Genomic DNA, 20,338 nt, shown 5'->3' on the forward strand with positions numbered 1-20,338 from the left:
CAAGCCTGGGTTCAGACAGAGACACCGCCGGAGCAATTCTGGTTACCAGTTATCACAGGAAATGACATTCTCCACTTCACCACCAAATTGTCTTCCATTTGGTCACACGTTCTACTGTCCTTCCTAGTGTCACTGACCTCTCCTCCCCTCAGTGCCCTTCAAATCATTTTGACCTAATGATTCGACCTAAAGCCACGTTCAGTACCAGCCAGAGCCTAAGGTCACCTAACTGTCATCGTGCTCTTAGACTGAGAGCTAGAAGAACACTTCAATTCCATTCACTTAGCCACATCACCACTCTATGCTCTCCTAAGCTGCCTTTTTAAATACCTGCTCTCAACATTTAGCTCTGAGGCCATCAGCGTATGCATATTAATAGAAGCCTTCTACAAATCCAGTCATCAAGGGAGACTCCTTTCTTCCACAGTTCCTGTGCCGCATCTAGATATTGCAGTGACTTCATTCACCTGTTTCCATTCATTCAACAAATATCGGGTATAGAGGTCCCACGATGTACCCACCACCAGATATAATTTAGCGTTGTGCTAATGTCCTCGATTACAACAAGAGCTAACATGTTCACCAGAGTCAAAGATGCAGATGCTGTCCTGCACTTCTATACCTCCCAGCGTTGCTCATGACCTTTCCCCACCTGGCTGTCTTTCTTTCCCTTTCCTGTGTGAGAACTCTCACTTATCTTCCCAGATCCCCATGCGTTGCCCATGAACCTTCTCCAACCAAGTGCTACTGAACTTTGTTTCACACAGCCAGACTAGTATTGAAGGAAGTTGTGGTTGTGTATACCTGCCTCCAAAACTATAAGCTCCTTGAGGTCGGGGACAATAGTTGCTTGGATTTTAGGGTCCCCAGTGCCTGAAGCACAGGAGTTACATAAATATTTACTAAACTTTTAGTGGAAAGGGAATTGAGGGTTCTCTCCTAATATTGTGTGTGCATTGTGTACACACACACATATACAAAAATACACACGTTCACACAGGGTATTAGTTCTATGTCTTTGGACATATATTTCTCTGGGCTTCATATTCCAAGAAAAAATACCTTTCCATAGTATCGTATGAGAAAATGCATATCAAGTGCAAAGAACTGCTCCTGACCAGAGTAACTCTCTATGATATAATAACAACATAACGTAATATAAAATACAACAATAATAACCATGATATCCTTTCTTATATGATTGTATGTTGTATTCTTTTAGCCCTAAGCTGTTTTTAAATTTATATTTATTAATTTACTTAGGTATTGGGGATTGAATCCAGGGGTGCTCAACCACTAAGCTATATCTTCAGCCATTTTACTTTTTATGTTGAGACAGGGTCTTGCTAAGTTTCCTGGGCTGGCCTCAAACTTGCTAGCCTGCTGGCTCAGCCTCCCTGGTCGCTGGGTTCCAGACGTGCACCACCACACCCAGCTAACCCTAAGCTCTTTATTCAAAGTTAGAAATAACAAGATTCTGGCCTCGAAGGAATTGAGCGTCTCCTCCTGCATGTTTGCTATTACACAACTTAAAGAGTTACACTAAAAACAAAATAGAAGGCGACTGCAGGGCCCAACTTTTATTGTTTCATGGGGCTGCTAAATGGAGACTTTAAAAGACACAGCAGAGGGAGGGTGAAGGGGTACCCCTGACCCTGGGAGGCCAAGGCTGAGGCTGTTGCAACCCCGTCAGAGGCCATTGGATTGCTGAGAACCCAGGACAGAGAAAGTGGTTTTACTTTAGAAGGAAGGTCGTTCAGCCCCTGTGTGTGGTTTCTTATGACAATTGCTCTTCTTCTCCCCTAACTCCCAGACAACATTTCAGTAGATCTTGACTCTATAAATCCAAAAGTGATCATGTCCTACTCCTACCTGTAAGATTATAGGAGTCTGGAGATCTGCGAAGCACCAGTTGAAACTACCTGGGACATCCGGGGACTTTGGGGCTACTGGGGTGGGCAGAGAGCCACGCCCTCCATGCTGGGCTCATGCCCCCTGCAACCAGCCCCTATACCTGCCTCCCATACCTACCTGCCTGCCTTTGTCAGCACCTGACCCCTTGAACCCAGCCCACTGATCTCTTGGGAGCCTGGCCTCCCCATGACCCAGTGAGTGGTGTCTAGAAGAAGATACAGTGTCCTTTCACTTGGCAGCTGGTGGAGATGGGGAGACTGGGTCAGAGAGGGCAGAAGGAAAAGAGTAGAGTGAGATGAGGTTAGGAGGGGAAAAGAGACGTTGATGGAAGGCAACAGAGGGTGCTTTTGAAAGAAATCTCCACCATCAGCCCCCGTTCCCTGGAGAATTTCCATTTAGTCAAAACAGAAATTTGGTTCCAAGGGAGCACAGGAAACATGTGGTTGTCAAAGAAAAAGAAGTGAAGCAACTTTCCCATCCCGCTCTTGTCTCTTTCTCTCCCCCACCACTGCCAGATAAGATTTCATTCCAAGTGTTCTCAGTATGAACCAGGCTGATGGCCACAATGAATAACCGCTGCTTCCAAAAGCAACGCTCTGCCTCTGTGAAGCCATTAGCAGGGAGAATCAAGGTCACCCAGTGGCACCCAAGGGAGACTCCACTACCTTTCACATACCTGGCAGAAAGCACAGCTTTGCGGCTGAGTCATGTGGTCTGCAGGATCCTGCTATGGGTCTTTCCTAGTACCCAGTGGACAGAGGTTGTGGAACTTGCAACAGGAGGGCTCTAGGTTAGACAAAGGGATGCAGCTATAGACAGTAGGGTTAAAAGGCCCTGGAGCCTGCTCTCTGGAACAGAGGCAGTGTAGGAGAAAAAGTATGTGCCATCAAATCTTGGCTCTGGGCAAGTGGTGTGCCTCTTATTCTCTCAGCTTACACAGCTGTAAGATGGGGATTGTCATCTGTTAAGTTTGGCCTAAAGCTGCCTCCATACATTTTAAGTTTGGCTTAATGGTTTCTCTGTACATAGTAAATCGTAAACCATCTTGATGTGTAAACAGACTGGAACTTACTCTCATAATGTGTCCTGAGTGAGTTTAGCAGAGCAGACACGTTTGTGTCTTTCCACAATGCTAGAATTTATTAAAGAACAATAAATTCACTTTCGTCACATCACTTTCACCAAGTTGTAATTCACCGAGTACTTATGGGTCACTTGGTACCATGAGCCAAGTGAAATAAAAGAATCCGTGTTCTTTTATTCCAATCATAATTGCTAACATCTGCAACTCTCAAGTCCCATATTGCACTTTACACAATAATGTATAGGTTCCAGGAAGGCTAAGAAATGGTTAAGGCCATCACAGGGTTTCAAGAAGCTGCACTGAGGATAAAGGCAGAGAGATAAGACCAGGAACCAGCAGAACTTGTTCAGGGCACCAGGCTGTTAGGACGTGGAACTTGTTCTAAGCCAGAGCCCCAACTAGACAGTTTCAAAGTGGCCTGCATCAAGCAGTGAGATGGAGTTGAGCCGAAGAGCTGGGGGAGAGTTGGGAGTTCACTGTACCATTTTGAGGTGCTTGGCCTTTTATGGGTCTCAAGTGAGGGGGTTGCTTCATCCAGGTCTGGTGTGTTTGATAAACTCACAGGCCTGGTTTCTCTAACATGGATTTGATCTGCCCATGCATCAATGAACTTCTGATTGAATTCAGTAAGTTCACAGGTGGTTATATTTTATTAGCACAACTAATTTACTTATCAGTTGGTGTCTTATGGTTATGCTATGCAGATGGTAGTTGTTTACTTGTACAGACAAGGTGTGGAGTCATTCCACTTTGGCATGTGTACTCAAATGGATGAACTCATGGCCAGCCACTGCTTTATAAAATGGAGTAAGCTTAAGATTAGGCACAGCCTGGCTGCTTTATTTATCATGGAGAAACTCAGAGCAGGGCACAGCCTGCCCTCCATTTAATAAGTAGCCCAGTCTTAGCCAATCACAAGTCACCAACCTTTCAAACCACCTTCAAGTAAGAGAAATGCTAGCTGTAACCAATCGGGCTGTTTCTATGTCTCACTTCTGAGATTTTTAAAATTTTATTTTGTATGTCATTTCCTTTTTTCTGGCTATAAATATAACCTGTCCCATGGGGCATTCTGAATCACTTTTGGTCTGGACTCCTGTACTATTCTAGAATCACAAATAAAGTCAGTTAAGACCTGCAAAACTACATTTGTTGTAATTTTAATATATGTTAATGTCTAAAGTGTCTTTGGGAATAGTAGATAAATTCAGCACATCAGTTATGTATGTTTGTCCTCAAAACTTCTCTAAAATTAGAATCAAGAATGGAAGGTGCAACCACAGAAGATAAAAGGCATCAAGGACAGATTCGTAGATGGAAAACTAATGGAGGAAGAAAAGTTCACTCAGCAAAAGAGTGAACACACACGTGGGGTAGAAATGGGAGGCAGGGGACTGAAACTTTTGTCCACCAGGAAATCTGATTGGCTCTGACATTGAGTACGAGGCACTACAGAAGGCAAGGTGAAGCTTGCAAGTGAAAACAGACTGCCTGGAAGTCCCTATCCCTGCCCGGCTCCTCCAACGAGGGTAAGACAGAAGTGAAGAACTGAGTAGAATTCTGCACTCACCTTCTCCACCCATCTCCATGCCAACCCCACTTCCCCAGAGCTCTGGGGTACTAGAAACCAGGCATGCACCTCCCAGGCAAGAGATAAGAAAAATCTCTGGAAAACCAAATGGACCCAGAAAAGAGGAGTACAGATATTAAGATTCAGGGAACTCGCAATGAAAACTCCTGCTCACAGCCTACACATCCTCATTTCCAAGGCCCAGCTAAGTAAAACTTAACAGTCAAGAGGCCCCGCTTCTAAATACAAATTCCAATCAGTTTGTCTTATGTTGTAAAAGGAGCATATTTGATGGACATATGCAGTTAATATAACTACTTAAAAACACTTAGGTGGTGGTGCATGTCTGTAATCCCAGCATCTCGAGAGGCTGAGGCAGGAGCATCACAAGTTCAAAGCCAGCCTCAATGGTGAGACGCTAAGAAACTCAGTGAGACCCGTGTCTCTAAATAAAATTCAAAATAGGACTGGGGATGTAGCTCAGTGTCTGAGTGTCCCTGAGTTCAACCCTCAGTACCCACCCCCACCCCACCCCACCCCCCAAAAAAACCCCACTAAGACCTTTGACTTAGGAAGTAGAACCTCACCAGTAACTTTGAACCCATCTGAGTTTCTACACCACTGTGTCCTTCCCCATGACAAAGCAACCTCTATGCTGAATTTTGTTTTAATCATTCTTTTTGCTCTTCTCTGTAATTTTACCACTCATATGTATATATCTTTAAACAATACACTGTTTAGTTTCGCCTGCTTTTGAACTTGACATAAACTGTGTCACACTATATTTATTCTGTGACTTGCTTTGTTTGCCCAACATTTATGCGTTTGAGGTTTATCCACACTGAAATGTGTATGAGAATGTATTCTTTTCACTGATGTGTAGAATTATATTATATGAAAATCCTGTAGTTTATTTATTCATCCTTTTTCTGGGTGGATTTTTGGCTGCTTCTTGGCCTGTGTTGCTATGAATAATAACACTCTGGCTGATTTCATGTGTCTCCCGCTGTATCTCTACCATGGATTTTGGTGAGACATGAATTTTGTTCATGCTCAACTTTACTAGGAAATATAAAATAATTCCCATGCTGAGCTTTATTGCTTCATACTCCATGAAAACTTTCTAAGCTCTGTATTTTCACCAGAATTTGGTATCATCTGAGAGTGTAGCTTTTACCAGTGCAGAGGGCATAAAATGATATGTCTTTGGTTTCAACTTACATTTCTTTGGTTAATAATGGGGTTGTACATGATTTTAAATATTTATAAAGTCATTCATACATCGTTATGCTAACTCATTTCATTCGCCCACTTTTTAAAGTGCATTGTTAATCATTTTCTTAGAGTTCTTTATATATTCTAAATATTAACCTTTGTTAGGTATATGAATTGAAAACATCGCTCCCCTTATTGGCTTATCTTGAGAAATACAAGTCCTCTGGTCAATTTTTCATTCTAGCCCTTTATGTGTGTCGTTTTTGTCTTTTAGGGGGGAAAATGATACAGAATAAAACTTTTGTGATCTCTGAATAGAGAATAGTTTGTTAAAGTTTTAAAGCTTTGCATTTCACATTTAAGTTCTAGAGTCAATAGAATTAACTTTCAGACATGTTGCCAGGTATCCTTTTTTTATTACTGACAAATGAAAAAATGATGTTCAGAACTATTCTTTGAAGAGTTCATCCTTTTCCAATGAACCCTTTTTTTGTCAAACGATGGTTGAAAATGCAATTGTCCCTCAGCATCCATAGGGGAGTGTTTCCATGACCTCTGTAGATACCCAATTCCCACATGACCAAGTCCCTGTGTAAAATGGTGTGGTATTTGCATACAACCTGTATTATATGCAGCACATATATTAGCACAACTTCCTGTATGTGCTAAAGCATCTCTAGGTTATTTATAATACCTAATGCATTTTAATTGCTTGTAAATACTTGTTATATTGCATTACTTAAGGAATAATGACAAGACAAAACTCTGCATGTTCAGCACAAGTACAGTTTTTTCTTCTCAAATATGTTCTATCTGAGGTTGGCTGAACATGTAGGTATGGAGAGCTGACCCAACACACTTTCGGCATTTAGAGGAGTGTTTGGTCCATGTGGAGCACAGACATTTACTAATTCATCTGATCCTCATAGCAACTTCTGAGGTAGATATTGTTACTGTTCTCATTTGACAAATGAAGAAACTGAGGCAGGTGAGGTTAAGTAATTGCCAGACGTTACATACCACGTGGGCAGCAATCCTGGCTGCAGAACCCAACATTTTAACCTGCACACAACCTTTAAACCTGCACTAGCCAGTAGAGTGGCCCCTAGCCACATTTGGCCACTAAGTGCTTGAAACCTGTGTGACATGCAGACTGAAGAGAGTATGAAATACATACTGGATTTTAAAAACTAGTCCAATAAATGATGTAAAATTTCTCATTAATAATTCTATACTGATTGAATGTTGAAATGGTAATACTCTTACTATAGCAGGTTATTTTTGTGGGTTTGGTTTGGTTTTTGTATTTACAATACTGGAGATTGATCACAGAGGCACTCTACCTCTGAGCTATATCCCCAGTCCTCCACCCCTTTGGAGACATATAGGAGATTAAAATAAAACATTATTAAAATTGATTTTATTTGCTTCCTTTTATTTTGTTAAATGTGACTACTAGAAGGTTTTAATACATTTCCAGAAGGATAGTTCTGTTCTATGCTATCCTCTCAGGTTTCATGTGTGTGAGTTTTTTGGGTTTTTTTGGCGGGGGGGGGGGGGAACTAGTATGTAATTAAGCGTGTTGTCAATACAGTAAAATAATTTTCATCTTGGAACTATGTATTCGGCTAGACATTTTCAGATAAACAAAGTCTCAATTTTTTTTTCCATTCATCTTTTCTTAACATGTTACTGAATCTGTGATCAAAAACATCAGGCAGTATACTGGGAAAGAGAAAAGCACATAATCCAGGGAATGTAGGATCTGATGCAAGAAAGTATTGAAGGAAACCAGTCCCAAGAAGATGGGGAAGAGAGTCCTGGCACAACAGCTCCAAAGCAGGGCCTGCCAAGCCTGGGGCAGGACCAAGGGCTCCAGGAGGGAGAGTTCTAGGGTAAAAATGGAACCGACAGATACTTCAATGCATTTTCTCAGATGGAACGTAATATTGAAAGATATTTTGGAGAGGGTAATACGATAAAGTATATAAAAATCCAAGATACAGGCTGGACACAGTGGTATAGGCCTGTAATCCCAGTGGCCAGTGGCTCAGGAGTTTGGGCAGGAGGATCACAAGTTCAAAACCAGCCTAAGCAGCTTAGCAAGCCCCTATCTCAAAATGAAAAAAAAAAAGGCTGGGGAAGGGGATGTAGCTCAGTGTTTGAATGTCCCTAGTTTCAATCCCTGGCACCAAAAATAATAATAATGATAATAGAATATAAGATACAGAAAACAAACAAACACATGAAGTGGCTATGTACCCTAGAAAACAAAAATACACAAGAAAGGAGAGGTAATCGTAGCATACTTCTTGAATCACCAATAAAACAATATTTATAGTCATAATGAAACAACATTGATCATAATTTGATAAAAACAATTATAATTAAAGTGATAGATGTGTAGGGGAATGCTTAGACCTCATTTAGCATAATAGGTGTTTACTAGATAATGCTTAGAATTGATAAGGTGATGGTATTTAGAGCAATGAGAGACACTGGTAAGAAATCAACCTGCCTGCTTCCAGGAAGAGGGATGGTTGTGGGCAGGCAATGACAAAGGATTATTGTTTCATTCTATCATATTGTGCTGTTTGACTTAACTACACACACACACACACACACACATATATATATATATATATATATAATGCATATATATAAACATATATATGTGTATTATTTATGTGTTCAGCACAGGTGCAATTTTTTCTTCTTAAATGTCCCATCTGAGGTTGTCTGAGTCTGTGGATACAAAGAGATGACCACAACACAACAATACACACACACACACAGTATGTATATATTCTTGTCCATACATATATTTGTATATTATATTATACATTATATATGTATATATAGAAATTAAAATTAATCTTTATACAAGGATATAGAACCTGGCATATTGATGGTACTCAAAAACCATAAGCTCTCTACTCTACTTAGAATGTCACCATATATCTGAAATGTGATGGATCAGTAAATTTCCAAAAATTTTGAAGGGCTGACATGTGATTGCCCTTCCTTTGTCTTATCAAATTAAGATATAGATACAAAAACCATAACTACTGCATCACCACCTAATATCACCATCATTGTATATGACACCAGAATGTTACAGGATCTCACTTTTCTTCTCACCACATGGTCAGATAATATTTTGCCTGGGATACTGGGAATCTACAGATCTCAGGTTGGACTAAACTTTTTTTAAATATTTAATTGATTTTATTTTTTAAATACATGACAGTGGAATACATTACAATTCTTATTACACATAGAGTACAATTTTTCATATCTCCGTATATAAAGTATTTTCACACCAATTCATGTCTTCATACCTGTACTTTGGATAATAATGACCATCACAATCCACCATCATTGCTAACCCCTGTCCCCTCCCTTCACCTCCCACCCCTCTGCCCTATCTAGAGTTCATCTATTCCTCCCATGCTCCCCCTTCCTACTCCAATATGAGTCAGCCTCCTTATATCAGAGAAAACATTCGGCATTTGTTTTGAGTGAATTGGCTAACTTAGCATCATTTTCTCCAACGCCATCCATTTACCTGCAAATGCTGTGATTTTTTTCTTGAACTGAACTTTTCTTTCATGCAGGACTGTCTCTGCCCAGCCTGGCTGGGACATGCTCAGGGCTCCCACAGAACCTTGTGGCTATTCCCAGGTTTGTACTTTTCATATTCATGCATAGGTATCTTCTTATGTTTTACCCACTCTGGTGTAAGTTCTAGAGAGGAAAAATTGATTCTGAATAAAGACTATGGTTTAGAATTACATAAAATTCAGAATTAGATAAAAAACTAATTCATAATATTTCATGTTGGGCAAATAAGAGGTAGGTAATAAATATTTGTGGAAGGAAGAAAGGGAAAACTGGATTTTGCCACTGATATGATTTTTCTAATATCTAGGTATTTCTGAATGTAATTCTCAAAAGTGAAAGGGACTCTCAGAGTGGGAATCTGAGCCAGACATCCTCATCTAAGGAAGGAGTATCCAGAGCTAAGTACGACCCAAAGACCAACCTCCATCTTATCACATATGAAGCCTAGCTTTCCTCTGACTGTTCAAACTCTGGAGACAACGGACATCAGAACTTCTGGGGGGGTGGGGTGGGGAATGAAGATAGGAGGAGTCTGGGAGAGGGATGTAGCTAGGGAGGTTCTCGTGGGAGGGGGTCTGCAGGAAGTTCTGACTCCTCAGAGTCATACTCTTGAGCTCCCAGGCAGGCTAAGGGATGGTTTAGAAATTGAGCCCAGAGATTTGTGGGTGGGTTGATGGGATTCTTTATTCCACTCCATTTTAAAAGCCATGTTGGTGCTAGACAGTTATGAATGCATCTCTGAAACAGGATCTCTGGAGAATTTAAGAAAGAGCTATGGGATTCCTTATGTTTCTGACTTGGACAGGAAGAGTTTGGTTGAAATACCATGATACAATAGGGTTTGAGATTTCCAAAAGGCCAAAGACAGGACAAAATCACCTCTCAGCCAGGAAAGAAGATAGAAGAAAGAGAAGTGGGCTATCTGATAAACCCACAAGTCAATTACGTGATCACAGCCAATATGGCAAGAAAAGGTACCCCCCCCAAAAAAAAAACCCTCAAGGAAGGGGCCAGTGACACCATGTCCTCATACCCCACCCACTTCCTTGCCCAGGAAATGGCGTCATGGAAGGGAAGCCAATGTCCTCATGTCTGCCACCCAGGGACTTTCCTAAATGGAGAGAGAATTCCTGTGTGGGGAATTTTTAAAAATCTTTGTGTTGGATGTCTTCCCCAGGCCCTGCTTCCAAGCTGGAGCAGAGGACAAATGAATGTCAGAATTTTGTGAAACTAGGAGAACGGACTGAATGAACCCTGAAGGACCCCATCGCCACAGGGACTCCAGAAAGAATTAACAGAGGAGACCAAAGATAAAATGAGACAGTGGTGGGTGGCAGAAGCCAGCAGAGGAGGCTTGGGGCTGATCTGAAAGTTCACGTGGGGATGTTTGGAAGAAGTAGGAAGTGATTATGTGATCCTGGCGATTAGCTCCCACGTTCATTAAGCAAATATTTATGGAACTCCTACTATCTGTGTTAAGCTCCTGCCTTCAAGGAGTTTACCACATACCGGGTGAGAAAAACAGGTAAATAGATACCTGCAGAGGAGGTTCTGTCCAACATGGACACAGGACCTGCTGGTGTCAGGCATGCTTCTAAGCACCCTGTATTTAACCCTCCCAACAGCCCCTTATTATCATCATTAGAAGAGACAGAGTGTTAACTAACATGGCCTCTGTTGTCCAGGTATGAGTGGCAGGGCTGGAGTTGAGAGCCTGTGTTCTTGTCATATTGTACCAAGGGGCAGTATTCCTGCAATGGTCCAGTTCATGAAGAAAAGTAAGGACAAGGTGATAAGATAACAGAAGAGGCTCAGGGTCCCTTTCTTTATGCCAAAGCTGAGCTCTGAAGGACTGTGGGCAAATAAGAAGAGAAAACCATTACAGCTTGAGCTGCATAGGTCAGACGGAAGGAACTACGGTTCTCTCTCTTTCTATCCTCTCCCCAGCCCACCTCCAATTGTTTATTTTTCTCTGGAGAACCCGGACTAATACACCATCAAGAACACAACACAATACATGTTTCTTACAATGCCATGAATATGCAACCAACAAAAAAGTTCATTGCTTACAAAGTAGATGCAAGCATGCTTGAGGGTTGTGGGAAGGTCCCACGTCTCTTCTCAGCTTTGCCTTCACCCAGAAACTTCAGGCTTCAGATCCTAAGGAAACTATTCCCCATTGTCCTCTTCTGACCCTGGGTGGCAGGCAGAGAGAGGGCAGAAGGAATGCACCCCTCATAAACCTTCAGCAGCAAATGCACATGGGGCCATCGCTTTTGTACTCACTTGGTCTTTGCAATTGATGTTTCAAGGGGACAATTATCCGGTTAATTGCCCTGGTGCAAACAAGGCCTCAGTCTACACTGAGGCTAGAAACCAGTGTCAACTTGTACACAAACAGGGAGGAGCCCCCTCCAGAGGTCAGCTCATTTCATTCCTTGCTTTCTTCAGCCACTCAACAAACACATCCTCAGGAATTTGCCAGCTTATAAGAAACAGGAATGCGTTTCACCCAGAAATGAGTTTTATTTGGCCGGTATGTCACTTTTTCAAATTAGGAAATTTCAAATTAAATTCCACATTCCAGTTTCTCTGCAAAAATTAGCATCAAGAACATTCTGCCCATATTTTTGCCTGATCCATGGGGCAAGTCTGTGACTGCTAATTCCTACTGTCCCCTATGCTCTTACAGTGGCCCACTTTGATCATCGACTGGGTGCATACTGTACATCTTGAACTACACTGTCCTAGACCAGGAGCTTTTGGAAGGAAGACCTTGCTTATTCATCTGGGGGTCCCCAGCAGGGCTCTGCACAGTATCTGGCACACTCAAAGCTCTCCTTGGGGCATCACTTAGATGTAGCTGAAGTGACAATTTGATTTCTACAGTGGCAGGGTTGGCATATGCCAGCAACAAGAGGGTGGAGGCAGCTCCACCGGAATAATGCATGCTCTGCCTGGAGCAAGAGCCCGGGGTAGGGGTGTCAAGGCCAAGAATGCTGCCTGGACAATTTCAGAAGACGGCTTGGGTGTCCCTGGAGACCGGGCAGGGTGCATGCGCTGTGCCCTAGGACTGGTTAAAGTACACAGAAAATGCCTAATACACTGTCAGCCCCCAGGGACTGAGCCCTGGACTGGCAGGAGGGAGAGAACTGCATTATAGACAGCTCAGAAGAAAGGAGTGAGGGGGGTTGGGAGAAGCGGGGCCAATATACACAACCCACCCTAGCCGTTTGGGTGGCTTTTGATTTCTTGCTGCCCCTCCTCTCTTGTTCTCAAACAATCATTTCTTAGATGAGTTTCTAGAAGCGGTTTCAGAAATTGCCTTAACACGAAGTGCCCCTTCTTCAAATAGGCCTTCCTCCTGCCTTTGCCTGTGAACTTATCGCTGCCCGCTGCTTCCCCTGACCTCTGCCTGCCTGCACCCCCACCTCTCCCCCAGACCCATTTCATATACCACCTGCCTGCCCCAGGGGCCTCCCTCATTCCCCCAGATGGAAGCAGCTCTTTTTTGTATTGTACTATTCCCACAGAAGGTCCCCGCTATACAGTGTCCTTCCCAGAGTATACTTAGAGCCCTGAGACCTAGTTTGGGCCTAAGCAACTATTAGGCTCTCAGAGCTGAAGAGGACCTAGGATACATCACTTGTAACTCCTCCTTTCAACCATGAGTCAACTCAGGCCAAAGAAGAGGAATACCTTGCCCATGGTCACAGAGCTGGTCAATGCAGAGGCAGAACCAAAACCCAGGTCTTAGGATTTGGAGTGAAAGGGGGTGAGCTTGCTAAAGCACAGCTCCACAGTCAGGTGAGCCATTTGCAAGTCCTGTGCCAGCACCAAGTAGCTGAGTGACTTTGGACCAATGGCTTAATCTCTCTGTGTCTCTCCTTCTCACCTATAGAATGTGGGTAATAACCGGCCTCCATCTAAGCATTGTTCTGTAGATTAAAAAAACAGAAGAATCCATTTATAGAGTCCTTTATTTGTGCCAGGTGCTGAGTTATCTATTAAAAGAATGGAGTGAAAAGACAGATGTGTCAAAGTGCTTTGTAGAAGGTAAGATTCTCTTGAGGAATTATTACATTCCTTAGATTCTCCAAACGTTTTTGAACTGTCCAATATGGCACCCATTGGCCTCCTGTATCTATTTAAGTTTAAATTAGCTGAAGGTAAATATAATTAATTCAGTTCTTTGGTGGCATTTGCCCACTTTCAAGTGCTCTGCAGCTATAGATGGTCAGTAGCCCCCATATAGGACAGTGCATACAGATCATGTCCACCAACATAAAACATTCTACTGGACCATGATGGATCTGGGAGTCCAGAGGAGCCCTGGAAAAGAAGCAGCTTTTCTTTGGGCTCCTTGGAGAAATGCCTTTTCTTTTTCTTCCCTTCAGGGAGTCTCTGAACCTCTGGATCTGGATTAGAACCCAGTTCACTCCTGGAGGAAGCATGGAGACCCTCTGAATGTAGCCTGCTCCTATGGGTGGGCCACCACAAGGGAAAGGCACAGCCACAGCAAGAGGTTAAGTGTCAGTGAGGGGTCTGAGGCCTGGCTGCCAGAGAACCAGAGCCCGAGAGGAGAGAAGACAAATCACCTGGCAGGTTCAGCCGTTCTCCCAGCCAGGGTCCTCATAGAAAGCGCTCAGTAGGAGGAGAGAAACGGGCAGGGCACTGACACATCCCCTGCCAATGGAAAGAGGAATGGAGGATGCAGGGGAGGTGCCATCTTGACCTGGAGAGCAGCCCAAGAGAACAGGAGTTTCACCTTGGCCTTTTCGGGGCAGATAATCTCTGTGAGGCCTCTGTGACCTTGGCCTCAGCTCCATCATTGCTTTCAGCAAACCAAGGTCAGTGGGTCAAACTGAGGTTTGCGCTATCAGAAGGAAGTGCCTCCTGCAACTTAAGGCTCTCTGACCAGGAGAGCACGATGCCAAGAAAGTGACCCCTGCGCTCTCCTGGAGTTAAGGCTGTGGCCACAGGGAGGCTCCTACCTCTAACGTTGGCCCCTCCCTCTTCTGAGGGTAGCCAGAAGGCCTCTTTCTTTGCCAAACATCACAATGGCCAAAAGAAAACAAGGAAAGGGAGAGGCCATTAAAAAGAGAGAGAAATGGGAGGAGCAGAAAGAAGGGAGCCAGGAAGAGGAAGGAAAGAAGAAAGGGTCGGGGAAGTGGTTGGATGATGAAGGGACAGGGAGGAGAGGGAGAGGAGAGCCTTGGGAACAGAACGTCTCAGTTGCAGTGGGTGAAATCTGGATGCTGCTGGCTGCCCGCTCCCTCCCAGCTCAGCCTGGAGTCTCACCATCTGCTGGGCTGACACGCCCCTGGTAGCAGCTGGTCAGTAGGACCCAGCATTGACCAGGCGAGAAAGCTGGGGGAGAGGCAGAGAGAGAGGGGTGGTGCTCCTTTCTCCCTGGACCCTTGGGATGTTTCTTCCCGTCCCTTCCTGCCAGAGGCTGAGATGCTGAGGGGCTGAGGTGTGGCGGTCTCTCAGACCAGCAGAGCTGGCATTGGATGCCCTCTGCTCAGCCAGATCCACACACAATCAGAGCAGCTTCTTCCTGCTGAGCCATGAGTGAGCAAGGAAGCGATGCGGAAGGGGTGCGGGTATCGGGTAAATGTTCTCTGGGGCCCCAGTTCTTCTATGGTCTATTTAAAATGGCCCTGGGGGTCCCCATGTCAGATACTATTCAACCTATCCTGCCCTGCTCACGTTTATTTATGTGTTAATCGTATTTCCAAAAACTCAGAGCTTGAATTTCCACATTTTCCAAAGCAAAGTGCAGGAACCTCTCTGGTCCCCTGGCCAATGTCCTTCAGCCTCCTTTGCTCCTGAGATCCTTCTGTGCCACCACAGACAATCAGGTTATGTACAAAAATGGCTGCATGGTTGCTTTTCAACACCTCTCAGCTGTAGAGTTCAGTTTTGTTCTAACACACACACACACACCAACTAACCTGAGATCCAGAAGGAATTTTTTTTAAAAAAAGATGACAAGGTGAAGGCCAATTGGCCCAGATGCATCAGGCAGAAGCCCTGGGACCCTGGTTTCTCACCTCAGCAGGGCTTCTTCTTTCTGACCACTGCTCTCCACTAACTGGGGAACAGATGAAGTTCATAGCTTCCTACCCGCCACAGTAGAGTCCCACTGAGTCTCAGTCCTCCACCTTCCCTTCCTAAAGTCCTGTGTCTTTTCTGTTAGAGTCCTACTTTTATTTTTCTCTCTAAACCACCCCAAATTAGTCTGGCAGCCTGACTTGCATAATAATCACTTGGGATCTCTGCCTCCTAGGGCTATTTTGAGGCTAAGAGGAGGTTGAGGGGTGAAGGTTTGATAAGGTTCCAGAGACCTTAGTGTCTCCCATCCTTTCACCCCCACCCCCAGCAAAGACCAGCTGATGATAATCTCCATCCAGGGCCCTTGAAGATTCCTGGAAGTGGCAGAGGCTGTGGGCATGTGTATGGGAAGACACCATTTCCAATTTCCAAAAAACAAACTCACAGCTCAATTGTGCTGCTTGGATGGTTCCAAATTCCTCCTGCTGAGCCTGATTGCCCTCCTCCTTCTTTTTTTAATTATTAAAAATACAGGCCATCTGCCCTCCATGCAGGAGGACGGAGACAGCCCGAGGCCGCCAACAGATCCTATGTGGTGCCAGTTCCTCATGCTCACCTCTGCCAGGCTGCCTCAACCATGCAATCCTAGAAATGCCTAGAAGATTCCAGCTCTTCTCCCCCAGAGGCTTCCTGTTTCTTCTCAGAAGAAAATTGGTTTCGAAGAGCAGAAGAGAAAATGCACTCAGTTAGGAGCAGGAGGTCAGGTCTTGGGGTTAGGAACGTTGAGAGGTCTTGAAGAGAACCCATGGCAGCTTTTTCACTGGGAAAGTCTGGATTGTGCATGACTTCTAGTCCTTGTTGACTGAGAAAATTCAGAGCTTGAATTTCTACATTAAGGAGCTTAGTACTGCCTCCCACGCCTACCAGATCCTCAGCAAAACTAGTAATTTGACTTATCTTCAACCTAGGTCTCCAATAACATAGAGTGTAACCCAGACTTATTTTGCTTCATTTGCATATGAGCTCTAGGGCACTATGGGAGATAGATAGATATGCTCAGTCACCCTGACTTAAAGAGGTAGCTGAAGGTAAAGACTGCTTTAGCATAGAAACCTACAAACTCACAAAGGAAATATTTGGTTTCCTACAGAAAGCAAGTCAGCCTAGTCGTACTCCTGATAGATCTGTGAACCACCTGTTGATGGCAATAAATCATAAAGGTCATGGGTGACACAGGAACATTTACTAGTTTTTGCACCTTGCTTGGGTCCCATGGCCTCTGGATTCAAGCTGCCTGAATTTGAACACTGGTTCCTCATTTTACAGCAGTGTGAACCTATGCCAGTTACTTCAACTCTTTATACCTCAGTTTCTTATTTTATAAAATGAGCATAATTACAATATTTATAGGGTTGCTAAAAACATAAAAGCATGTGAAGGTTTTAGAGTAAGGCCTGGTATGTAAATGCCAGCTATCATGTTTGTTGCTTGTTTTAGTTAGATGCCACTTCGAGAAATGGGTCCCTTCCTTCTTGTTACATTCTGTGCAAATTCCCCTTGTATCATGTCCTGTGTCTCTGAGCCAGAACGGTTTAAGACATGAGCTACAACACTAGGATCTCACAGGTGGTACTGGATAATGCCATTGATGCTCGTACCCTATGGCCCCTCAAACAGAAGGAAAGGCCTCCAGATCACAGCTCTCAAGAAGAAAAGTTATGTGGCTGGAGAGGATCTATGGTTGATTAAAGCTGGTCACAATTGAGAGGGAGATCTAGTTCCTGTCCCTGTGAATCTGGACTGGTCTTGGAGACTTGCTTGACCAGTACAATGTGGCGGAAGAGACTGGGTCTTTGGAGGCCAGATCTTTAGAAGCCATTTATCTTTTTCTTGAGACTCTTAGAACACCTATTTCTTAGAATCTTGGACCACCAAATAAGTTTGTCTATCCAGCCAGGCATGGTGGCGCATGCCTGTACTCCCAGTGACTTAGGAAGGGGATCATAAGTTCCAGGCCAGCCTCAGCATCCTAGGTGAGACCCTAAACAACTTGGAGGGAACTTGTGTCAAAATTAAAAAAAAAAAAAAAAATTAAACGGTTAGGGATGTTGCTTAGTGGTTAAGAACCCCTGGGATCAATCCCTGGTACAAGAGAAGGAGAAGAAGTAGTTTGCCTATCCTGCTACAGAGTCCACATCCAAGACCTGACACTAAATGGAGAGGAAGAGGAGGCCCTGAGCCTCGCTTTCCTGCCATCTCCACCAAGTCACCAGACGTGTGAGTGGAGCTGGGCCCTCCAGGTCAGACCATCCGCCAGCTGAATATCCATCTGTGATCCTAGTTGCCAATACATGAAGAAAAAGAACCATCCAGCTAAGCCCTACCCAAATTTCTGACCCATAAAAAAAAAAATCATGAAATAGAAGAAAACATAGCCAAATTCTTCTTGTAAACCATTAAGCTTGAGGAGAGTTTGTTACACAGCAATAGATAATATTACCTCTACCAAATCCAAGTAGAGCTAAGATCACCTAAGTCAGAGAGTCCAAAACACCCCATGAGCTAGTCTACAAAGGACATTGTTAAAATCTGCCCCAAATCCCCTTCTTTGGGAAGCCACTCCCTTGTCCTCTAATGATGCTGCCCTGCGATATGACTTGTGGCAGAAATGGCTAGCTATCTCGTTAACCTGGTTCCCCTCCTGCTGAGCTCACGGCCAGAAGACATTCCCAGACAGCATGGCAGGCTGTTCGTGTGACCTGAGTTCTGGCCGATGAGGTGTGAACATGGTCTATGACAAAACTGCTTACATGATGATCCAGTTTCTCTTCCCCTGTCTGGTAGCTGAGCACTGAGGCTCTTGGTGACCTGAGAAGCCACGTGGGGAAGCTGGAAGGGCCTCCCTCAGCTTTTGTGTTTGAGAAGGTTCTCCTGATTGAACTTCTTTGTGACTAAAAGGTAAACTTCTGTGGTATTAAGTCACTGAGTCGGGCCAGCTTTGCTGTTACAGCAGCATTCTTAAGAGCCTACTGTGGCTAATAATGCTAGCCTCGGCAATCAGAGACTCCCTTCCCTCTGGCACTGAGATAGTTCTAGGGATGAATATGGGTTCCAGGGATGGATATGGGACCCAGACTGGACAACCAGAGTCACTTCCTGAAATATGCTAAGTACTCCTTTTCTCTGAAACCCATAAGAACATTTTGCTGCCACAAAGAGAGAGAAAGAGCATTTTGATGATGTCAATGAACTCCTGGATCTAGCTACGCCTGAAGCTTAACTGTTCCTTGGAAAATCTGGTAACGGTAAACCAAGAAATCACCTTCAGGCAAAAAGTTACTGGTATGGAAAGAGTCCTAACATTGGAAGATTTTTTTTGGATTGAAGAAGAGTCCTTGGGGGCTAATACATCTGAGCCCAGTGTCCATAGTGAATCCTAGCTGAGAGCCTCCCATAACATAAAGGGCTGTTGGTAAATTAATGGGTTCTCGTATTTTATCTTCAAGCCATTTTACCATAATACTTTTTATCTGCTAGGCAGGTGACTTTGATATAGGGGGGAAATCCAGGATAAGAGCTAAGAATCTGCTCTTCCATTCTAGGTAAAACACAATATTTACCCCCCAAATGTTGTTTCTTTGGAAATGTCAAATAATTTTAGAAGTGTTCTAACTCCAAAGACTTGTGATATCCTAAAAACTTAGGAATGATGTCTGGAAGGTGAAGGGAGCCAGATCATGAGATGTGGGGTTAGGGAGGTAGAAGGTATAAATCTTGTTAAAATTCCATTTTTGATGAAAATCTCTGAACGTTAATTTCCTATACTCTTGTCCTTTGCAATTTGCTTTTGTTCTTCCCTTCTTATCACTCACGCAACCAGGGTTGATGGGGATTGAACTGTACCATCCTCCAAAATATGTAGAAATCTTAAACCCTGGGACCTCTGAATGTGACTTTATTGGGAAATAGGATATTGGCAGAGGGGAATCAATACAAAATCAGGCCTCTCTGGGTTAGAGCAGGCCCTGACTCCAGAAACGAGAGGGAGATTTGGATACCGAAACACAGAGGAGACATGGTAAGGAATCCATGTGACAACGAAGGCATAGATGGAGCTCTGGGGTCCCCGCTGAAGGCTCTGAGGATGGCCAGCAGCCACCAAAAGTTAGAAAAGGCACAAAAGCCTTCTTCCCCAGAGCCTTGGGAGGGAACATGGTCCTGTCAAAACTGATTTCAGACTCCTGGTCTGCAGAACTGTGAGAGAATCAATTTGCATTTCTTTTCGTTTTAAACTTCTAACTTTGTGATAATTTGCTACGTCCACCCCAAGACTCTAATACTCTCATGTTCCCATAAGTATAAAAAAGTTCTCTCACAGTGGCAAAAAGCAGCACTTAAACCAGTTCACTCAGGCATGAGCAAGAGACAGACACATCCATCCAGCGGACTCCCTGTGATAGCTTTCAAAACCAGTGCTTGGGAGAAGATGTGTCTGTAGTTCTTATTCTGTCTCTTTGCCTATTATGTTCAGATAGCCTCAGGATTGTTCTGGAAGAATATAAAGTTTAAGTTGTACCAAGCAGCTATGGCTCCTGAATCCTGCAATGAAATGAGTCTCACCTAGAAAGATGGTGTCTCCAAATTCCACCCTGAAGGACAGTGGAGTGGTTAAGGATACGGTGTGGGAGCCAGAATTCTCTACTTTGGCAAGTTCCCTAAATTCTCAGAGTTCACTTTCCTTGGTGCATCAGGTGACATCAATACAGCTACCTCCGTAGGTTGTTGCAGAGTAAAGGAACCCGTAACAAAGTGCACAGAGTGTGGCGCCCTAAGGATTGTCTGTGAACTTAATTAGCTGTTCCCGATGAGACAGA

Source organism: Marmota flaviventris, chromosome 11 (assembly GCF_047511675.1).
Source record: "Marmota flaviventris isolate mMarFla1 chromosome 11, mMarFla1.hap1, whole genome shotgun sequence".
Taxonomy (NCBI): Eukaryota; Metazoa; Chordata; class Mammalia; order Rodentia; family Sciuridae; genus Marmota; species Marmota flaviventris.